Below are 10,254 nucleotides of genomic sequence, written 5' to 3'. Positions count from 1 at the left end.
GACATTAGAAAAGAAAACCATGGCTCCATGGCTCTCAGAACAGTCTCAAGGGACAAAATGGATATAAAAACAACACTCCAACATCCATGAAAGATCTAGGTTGAACTCAAGGAACCTGAGAGAGTCAGCTTGTATCATCAGAGCAATGCCTTCATGGGGTCTTGAAAGCAAGAGGAGCTTGCCCTTCTAATGAAAGGAATGCATCTGATATTTCTTCTTTATATAGCCCTATCTATTTTTTAAAAATATTTTTTATTTATTTCCAGGAGAGAAAGAGAGAGAGAGACAGCGTGAGCAGGGGAGGGTCAGAGAGAGAGGGAGTCACAGACTCCAAAACAGGCTCCAGGCTCTGAGCTGGCAGTCAGCACAGAGCCTGATGCGGGGCTCGAACTCACGAACTGCTAGATCATGACATAAGCTAAAGTCGGACGCTTAACCGACTAAGCCACCCAGGCGCCCCAGTTCCAGTTTACTTTTATATCATGTTCTATAACAACCGAGTCTCCCAGTGAAGCTTTCTGCTTTCAACTCCACAAGTTGAAAATCATGAACAGAATTTAGATGATTACAACTATCTAAATGATGCTCATTGCTGAGTCAAGCAGTGTCCTAATACTTAAATCTCTTTTGTATAAGTTTAGAAAATGATTCACATATTACCTTGGCAATGACATTTCAAGTAAGTATAAGACTCTAAAATATAGCTGGCAGAATTTGGTGTATAGATGCCAAAAGAAGGAAGGACAGTAGAGCTGATATCCTCATTCTATAAAGTGAGACATGAACAAATCCTGGTGAAAGTAAATGAAAAAATAAACATTTATGTATATCACTTAACATTACATTTAGCTACTTTCTTTATTGTAATTGATTTCATGGCCTATTTCCTCCATAAGAAAACAAGCTTCATAAAGGTTATCTCTGTCTTGCTCACTACCAAATTCCAAATGATTTGAATAGTGCTTGGCACACATGGTGCTCAATAAATACTTGTTGAATGTATGATTAAACTGTGATTATTAATTACACTATAAACATTAGGAATAAGAGAGTGGGAGGAAGGACTATAAGATAAATGAGCTACAGTGTCCTATTTTCATAGTGGAAGGTCATTAGAAGTACAAGTATATTTTTGACATTTTGAAGATAACAAGAATAGTTCTCAGTCTTGGCATTACTAATATTTTGGGCTAGAGACTGTCCTGTGCATTGCAGGATACCTGGCCCTTACCCACAAGATGCCAGTAGTGCTCTTATCCTCAGTTGTGACAACTAAAAATGTCTCTAGACACTGGCAAATTTCCCGTGGAGGTGAAAAATCACCCTGGTTGAGGACCAAAGCAACAGAAGGAGCTAAAAATCATAAAAGTTAAGAAAGGTTCCTTCTGGAGTCTAGAGGATGGTACTATATCTTGGGAAGAACAGAAAGGGGAATTATTCATTTTCATCATAAATCTGTACTAATTGCTTTGTTTTCATTTGTATGTATTGGTATGATAAATATTAATGTTTAAAAACAGGAATAAAGTGAAAGTGGAATCAATGAGACTTTCAGACAAGCTAGCAATATAGTATGAGGTAGAAGGAAGAAGTCAATAATAATGTTTCTGCCAGGTGCAACTGTGTGGATGGTGGTTGTGTTCACAGAGATAGGGAAGACAGGAAGAGTAACAGTTTTGGTGTGGGACTGATGAATGATGGCTCCACCTTCAAACATGTTGAACATGAAATATCAGCAAGATATGCAATCTGTAGACATTAAATAAATTAATCTTGAAATTCAGGATATATTGATGTGTGAGTTATTAATATATAGATGTTAACTGAAGCCATAGCAGTGAATGAGTTTCCTGAAAAGAGAAGAGACCTAAGAGCAGGACCTCTAGATATGGTGCATGTTACATTCTGGTCTTTTTCATGCATCTGCATTTTAAAAATTAATTATGACCATAATGTAAGTATTGCTTAACACATTTTTAAAACAAATTTCTCTTTGCAAACATAATGCATATCTATTGAAGATATTTCTGAAATATATAGATAAGCACAGACTCCAGTCCAGGATTAGAATTAAAGCTTTAATGCTAGACAATCAAACTGAGTAGACACTGGGCATTAATTATGTGTGAGGCAGATGGAGATTCAATATTAAACAAAACAGTAACCATTCTTGTGTTCATAGAGCTTACCATCAGTGAGAAGTACAGGCAAAGAAAACAGAAAATACAATGGAGTGTGATGAATGCTAGGAAAATTGGCCATGAAAAGCCACTTCAACTAAAGATGCCATAAAATGTGATTTAAGCATCTTTTTTGTTGCCCATTTTTCTCTTAAGAGGCACAAGTTTAATTGCCAGGACAAGAAGAACCTGTGTTTTATGTTTTTTTGTTTTTGCTTTTGTTTTTTGTTTTTTTGGGTGTTGTTGCTGCTGCCCTCTGTGCCATGTAGTAAGAAAGCTCACAAAGGCTGGCAGAAAACATGGAGTTGTTTGCCTTTCTGGGCCTGATTAAAGACTCTGTAGACACTAAGCCTGGGAGTATACTGAGCTCTAACTCCTTCACAGACAGCATCTCCATTAATTTGTACATTGGTTTTATGTTTGACAGTCTGTTCAGTTAATTTTCCAGGAACTCTCTAGCTGTGTTTCTACATTTTCAAGTCAGCCACTAGACAATATTGAATTCCAGAAAGAAGAGAGATGGTTTGTACACTTTTAAAGTTTATTTATTTTGAGAGAAATAGAGTGTGAATGCAGGCATGCATGTGCAAGTGGATGAGGGGCAGAGTGAGAGGGAAAGAATCCCAAGTAGGCTCTGAACTGTCAGCACGGAGCCGGTTGCGGGGCTCTATCCCACAAACTGTGAGATCATGACCTGAGCCAAAACCAAGAGTCTGACACTCAACTGACTGAGCCACCCAGGTGCCTTCTTTCTTTCTTTTTTTTAATTGTAGTAAAAACAATTAATGTAATATATATCCTCTTAATAAATTTGTATATTTCATTTTTAAAAAAACTTTTTAATGTTTTTATTTATTTTTGAGAGAGAGAAAGAAAACAAGTGAGAGAAGGGCACAGAGAGAGGAAGACACAGTATCTGAAGCAGGCTCCAGGTTCCGAGCTGTCAGCACAGAGCCCGACGCGGGCCTTGAACTCACAGACTATGAGATCATGACCTGAGCCAAAGTCGGACACAAACGACTGATCCCGTCAGGTGTCCCAATTTGTATATTTCTTAATGATAAGAAGCATGCACAAGCTGACAACAAGAGCCACCACAGAGCAGGAGATCCATAATAAGAAGCATAGAGAGATGGGCAAGATAAGGAGTAACAGAGACAAGTCAATTTGCAAGAAGTAATCTGTCCCCAAGGTATCATTGGAGATGAATTTTCCCCCAAGTAGCAAGGAAGAGGAGAGCCTGAACATTAAACATTCCCACAGCTACCTCTGTCTAATGACTTAGGACATAGGGAAAATTGTTGGTATCAGGGAAAACAACTCTGGCCCTTGTCCTTGATGAACTTTCTGAGAAGAACTGATTCAATAAAACCTCAAAGATGGGAAATCAAAATGGAGCTGGCACAATAGGTAAACACAGGTAATACACCAGAAAGAGAGAAAAGGGACCTGAAAAATGCATGGCAAATAAAGAAAATTCATCTGAAAAAAAAAAGTAGATGAAAATTGTCACCAAATATTTCACCAGGAATTAGAAAGTTTTAATGAAGCAATTAAGGAAGAGCTCAAGAAAGAGATGGCAAGAAAAGAATGAACTACAATATAAGCTATCAGACCTCAGGGAAAATGTGGAAGAATCACAAGGATGAAAGCAAAAGTGACAGAAACACAGGAAAGAAAGAAACTGTAGCAAAACTATAGCAACTAATGTCAACTCTATGTAAATTTAGGACAAAGACCAAAACAAATGTGGTGATTATGGTTATGGAACAAATGTAATCGTGACAACTCAGATGGAATAGAAATTACATAATTAACAGCAATTGGGAGAGGAAAGAAAAATAAGGTGGGAGGTGATATAAATATGTTGATTTTCTTATCCTTAAATAGCTGCAGTCAAAAGATACCATCTAAAGAAGACAAACCTGGCAATAAGGGTTCAGGTATATTCAGTAGCACAAAGGGAAACACTAAGAAATATAAATTAATCAACAAAAATTGGGTGTATAAAAAGAGGAACAGGAGAAGGGAGAAGAAAAGAAAAGGAAATATTTATAAGCATTTAATCATTATTTGTAATATCAAAAAATGGAGAATAAAACACTAAATTATCGACACATAGGGGACTGACTAAATAATTATGACATATTTATGCAATGAAATACTATTCAGCTATAAACTAAAGCACCTTATTTATGTAGTGATATCAAAGGATTGACAAGATTTTATGTGTGTTATATGTATGCCTTATACATATATGTTTTCTGTAGAATGGGGCACAAGAAACTGGTAACAATGACTGGGTAGTGGTGACAGAGAGGCTGGAAGGAGATTTTTAAAAATATTTATTTGNTAAGCAGTTAAAAATGACAATGTTATAAAAATTTAAGCAAATTATATATATTTCACCCTGTAAATAATGTTCTCATATAGCTCATTCACCATTATGACAACTTAGGATTACAACCTCACACAGAGAAGTAAGGTACTGCCTGTACCTTGCTCAAGAAACAGAGTTCTCAGGGCACCTTAGTGGCTTAGTCAGTTAAGCATCTGACTCTTGATTTGAGCTCAGGACATGATCTCACAGTTCCTGAGATCAAGTTCAGCATCGGGCTCTGTGCTGACCAAATGGAGCCTGCTTGAAATTCTCCCTCTGCCCCTCCCCCTCTAAAATAAATAAGTAAACTTGGGGAAAAAAAGAAACTTAAACTTCTCAAAGCTAATTTGTAAAGCTCATAGCCATCAATTTAAAGTTTTGCTAAGTTCCAAAAGCTCTCCTTACATATCAGGAAGCAGTCCTGGAAGACTCTGTATATAGATATTTGCTAGATGCTACAGGTAGTGAGAATTTGGGACCTAAAGGAAGTGTCCATCAAAGAGGAATTTTGTAGAGGGAGAGAGAGGAGAAGAAGGAATACAGCCAGCCACATCTCCTGGCTCCAATCAACCCCCCAACTTAAAACCCTAGATAGGGACAGGTATTAGAAATGAACAAATTAGTTATTGGAAAACCTCAGAGCACTGGGGTTTCTCACTTCCCCATGCACAAGCTGCAAAAAGTGTGGGATCTGCATAGGGCACCCAAGTGGCATGGTAGAAAAGGCTGAGAAAGAAGGCTGGTGGGAACATACCCCAGCACACTTCCCTTACCTTCATGTGCCCCATCCTGCCCTATTTAGAAAGTCATCAAATCCATCTACTACCCAATTTAAAAGTTTGGATAGTGAAAAATACAGAATTCTAGATATCTATATTTACAAGTTAAAAACTGGTCTTTGTGAGATACAAATATTTATTCAAAGGGGGATATATCATGTGGTTATTTGAAGTACTTATTTGTGGTAATAACTTGAGCCATCAAACCTACCTTTCCTTCCTTCAAAATCATCCCATATCCATATATCCAAGAACAAAGAACAATAGAATACTGATGGGTAAACTTAATGGAGACCTTGCCAGGGTTTAAAAAAAACATGATTGGGAGAGAGGGCAAGATGGCGGAGAANAAGAAAGAAAGAAAGAAAGAAAGAAAGAAAGAAAGAAAGAAAGAAAGAAAGAAAGAAAGAAAGAAAGAGAAAGAAAGAAAGAAAAAGAAAGAAAGAAAGAAGGAAAGAAAGAAAGAAAGAAGAAAGGGACTATAGGGAGACTTCCTGGAAAAGAGCATTTGTGAAACAATAGGACTTAATTCTTGTCCTTTTCCTTTTCCTTCCTCTTTAGAAACAAAGATGGTGAAGCACTTGATCATTCTCCTTTTTTATTGCTGTTCCAAACAGAGGAGACACCACACATATATCTAGTGTGCTGGCACATGGAATAAGAACAGTGGAGTTGAAGGAGAATAACATTGTAGGAGAAGGTAAAGACCATGCCTATTCACAAGTGAACAAAAAGAGACAAATACATAGGAATAAAACCCAAAAAGAAATGGGAAAGATGATTATAAAGAAAACTTCACTAAAGCAATTGAGGATTTAAATAAATGTGCCTAGATGGGAAAGTATTAAAGATGCCAACTCTTGCCAATGATTAACCCATAACATAGTGCAATTTCAATTAAACCATTAAAAATTGGATTCTGCAGGGACAGACAGACAGACCTACGCAGGCCACCCTGCTTTCCTCACAGCACTATGAGGCCTGATCCCCACAGCATGGGCAGACAGAGTCACAGAGCTGAGTGAGCCTGAGTAGCCTGGACTCCTGCAGTTCCCAAAGCAGACACGGGAAACAGAAGAAGCTTATGATCGTACAGATGACAAAGGAGCCCATTAGTGGAGGATCTTACCTCACTCAAATCTGTAAGAGTGATTTCCTAGCAATTGCTTTGGCTGGTATAACTGGAGAAAAGGATTCTTCTCTTCCTCTTGGCCACTAAATACCTGTGTGCACCACACCTTCTGTGAGGGAAGAAGGGCAGAGCTTTTTGGATGATGATGGATATTCCACTGGACAGGACGAGGGCAGAGAGTGTGACATCTACACAAGGGTGCAGTGTGAACTTCCTCATCTCTTTTCACATCCATCTCCCTGCCTCCTCTATCCACCATGGTATTTGCTGACTTTTTGCATCACCTTGGACCAGAGGAGGAACTTGTCAACTTGAACGTGGGAGGCTTTAAGCAGTGCATTGACCAAAGGCACCCTCCTGTGGTTTCCTCACATCAGACTCAGAAAGCTGCTCATCTGTCATTCAGAAGCAGTGAGTGACACTGATAAGGAGTACTATTTTGATCTGAACCCCTTCTTGTTCAGTTTTCTTTTGAAGTTTTATTACACAAAGAAACTACATGTCATGGAGGAGCTGTGTGGGGTTTTGTTCTGCTGTAAAAAGTGCTACCAGAAATGCAAGGAAGAAAACTACAAGAAAGACTAGGACAAGAAGAGCAATGATGTGAGTACAGTTTCCTCTGAAGACTTTTCTCTGAGAAGGGGCTGTAGAAGTTTGATAAGCCACAATTTGGTCAACTCCAGAAGAAGGTCTGTATCTGAATGGAAAATCCAACCTACTGCCTGATGTGCCAAGCAAGTCCTTGAGTCTGGTGCTGGCCTCCATTGTGACCATGTGTGTCCTCAGTATATCAGAGTTCCAGAATGAGAATAAGTAGGTAGATGACCCTGTGATGGAAGGCGTGGAGATCGCACGCATCACTTGGTTCACCTGCAAGCTTGCCATCTGGCTGGTTGTTGCTCCTTTTAAAAAAAAATTTTTCTGTAAAAACCCCCTAAATGTAATTGACCTCATCTTCATTATTCCCTTCTATGTCACCTTGGCTATAGACACCAAGGAGGAAGAGAGCAAGGACATTGAGAACATGGGCAAGGTGGTCCATATCTGCAGGCTTATAAGGATTTTCTAAATTCTCAAGCTTGCCCAGCACTCAGTAGGACTTTGTTCTACCATGGAGTTAGGCTGCTGCTTCTCTTTCTCTCTGTGGGCATTTCCATTTTCTGTGCTTATCTACTCTGTGGAGAAAGGTGACCTCATTTCCAGCCTCACCAGCATCCCCATGACTACTATGGGCTAAAGAGACACCCACTGAGTTACCCTGGCCAGGAAGCTAATCGCCAGCACGTGCATCATCTGTGGCATCTTGGTGGTGGCCTTTCCTATCACCATTATCTTCAACAGGTTTTCCAAAAGCAGAAGGACATTGATGTGAACCAGTGTTGTGAGGACCCACCAGAGACATGTCATAAGCTACCTTACTTTAACATTAGAGATATTTATGCACAACAGATGCACGCCTTCATAACCAGTCTATCTTCTGTGAGAATTGTGGTGAGCAATCCCAATTCTACATAAACTTCAAGTACTGAAGCCAATGAGGATGTTTATAACATGGCATCCTTGGGGAATTACACTGCAAAATGAGCAGCATTTGTGCCCTTATCTTGTATTCTTTTCTGATGTTAGGTTAACACAGCTTTATAAACTTCAGTGGCTTCGTTAAAGTCATTAAATTCTCAGGGTGTACCTTTCAGCCATAGTTGGATATTCTTCACTCCAAATTGATACAATCTTCTTTATTTTTCCTCAGTAAAGTGAATTAAGTGGCTTGTTCTAAAATTTATTTTTTTTGTAATGTTTTATTTATTTCTAGGAGAGAGAGAGAGACAGCGTGAGCAGGGGAGGGTCAGAGAGAGAGAGGAAGTCAGAGACCGAAACAGGCTCCAGGCTCTGAGTTGGCAGTCAGCACAGAGCCCGAAGCGGGGCTCGAACCCACGAACCGCGAGATCATGACCTAAGCGAAAGTCGGACGCTTAACCGACTAAGCCACCCAGGCGCCCCTAAAATTTATTTTTTACAAGAGAGAATTGTGGTATGATTTTAGGGAATAAGGTGAATGGTATTGGGTGGAATTTATTGTTACAGCTTATGTATCATTCTGTGTTTGTCATTTACTCACATTCAGCTAACTGTAAATTACTGATAAGAAGAATCAAAGTTCCAGTGACTGAAGACTACATGCATTATGATCCACAAAAGGAGACAATGTAAGTTAATCCATGTTCATATTCTAAACATGGGAATTTGGAGCATGCTTGTCTAATTCAGTGTGGGAAAAAATTGGATTCTGCAATGAATGACATTAGTATAACTAATTATACATTTAGAGAAAATTAAGATACAAAGTATACCTCAAACCAAATGTACACAAAAAACGCACACATTACATATACATACTATTAGTAGGTTAAAAAAGAGGCTATCTCTAAAAAGAAAACTGTGTTTATATTAAAAGGAAATATACGCAGATGGCTGGGGGCTCAATCAGTTGAGCATCTGACTCTTAATTTCGGATTAGGACATGATCCCAGAGTCCTGGTATCAAGCCATGCATCAGGCTCCACGCTGAGCATGGAAGCCTACTTCAGATTCTCTCTTTCTCTCTCTCTCTCTCTCACTCTACTCCACTCATTCTCCCTCTCCCTCCTTCCCTCTCTAAAATAAAATAAAATTAAGAAAAGAAGAAGGAAATATAGGCAAATGTGTTCTAGTAAATGTGGGATGTGAAAACTCCTTAAAAAATGAAAAATATCACACTTCAATAGAAAACAATGACAGGAACAGACTACTTAAAATTCCAGAATGATGAAATATAACACAATGAAAATAAAAAATCAATAAAAAAAATTGAACCATGAATTCAACATGTGACAATAGGCATACTTCAAGTGTGCTGAAAGACTACCATGTGCAAAGTGCAGCAATTCTAAACATAGAAAATGAACTTGTNTATTGATATCGTGGCTAAATGAAAAACTGGCATCCTTGGGCTGAGCAAACCACATTTTCCCCTGAATGGAACGACACTTGGAGAGGTCACGAACACAACTGAAGTTTGCAAATACCTTAAGCATCACAAAATTATGCGATCATTTTAATTGGAAAAAGAGTGATTCATCTTTATTGGAACAGTGTCCTCTTCAAGCAGCTCTGTGGGTTTTTTTTGTTTTGTGTGTGTGTGTGTGTGTGTGTGTTTGTTTGTTTTTTTGTTTTTTTACTGCTCATGGTTCATTCAGCCTCATACCATGGGCTTTGCTTTTCCTTGATCTTTGACTAAAGTTCAGAACCCTTAACTGTCCTCATCTTATGTGAAGCTCCCTACTCTACTGGTTTTCTTTAAGTGTGGTTGCACCCTCCTCCACTTATGGGTAACACTAATAAATTTGACCCCTTACCTCCAGATCTGTTTTCACTAAACCTATTTGAGCACATCTTACATTTATGACAAGTCACAGAAGGTTCACTCTCTTGTTAAAGCTACCTAGTTTTGGTGATTTCTGAACATTCTTTTCCTGGACACAAAAGGCACTAACTGTCATCTAACGTTGAACCAGAGGAAATGAAAATGAATAGATACTTTATCTGAGATTAATCAGGTGGACATGTCAAAACTGAGAACACAAGCAAAATCAGTATCTTTCTTTACTTATTGAGGGTCTTTATTTTCAGAATTCCTTCTCTGCCTTTTACCTCCTTTAAACTCATTCCCACTGTTTCTTCAGAGGTAAAACATTTGACTTTCCCAAAACAAAGTAAAAAAAAAAAAAAAAAAAAAAGAGCAAA

The 10,254-nt window shown here is 38.4% G+C and overlaps 1 pseudogene; it reads left to right on the top strand.

The window, feature by feature from the left end:
* Positions 1 to 6,728: 6,728 nt before the first annotated feature.
* Positions 6,729 to 8,055, top strand: LOC144241820 (delayed-rectifier potassium channel regulatory subunit KCNS3-like; annotated as a pseudogene).
* The last annotated feature ends 2,199 nt before the right edge of the window (positions 8,056 to 10,254 follow it).

Source organism: Crocuta crocuta, unplaced genomic scaffold (genome assembly GCF_008692635.1).
Source record: "Crocuta crocuta isolate KB4526 unplaced genomic scaffold, BGI_CrCroc_1.0 scaffold1529, whole genome shotgun sequence".
In the NCBI taxonomy this organism is placed as follows: domain Eukaryota; kingdom Metazoa; phylum Chordata; class Mammalia; order Carnivora; family Hyaenidae; genus Crocuta; species Crocuta crocuta.
The sequence above is the reverse complement of the archived record's forward strand: the minus strand, read 5'-3'. Positions and strand labels throughout refer to the sequence as shown.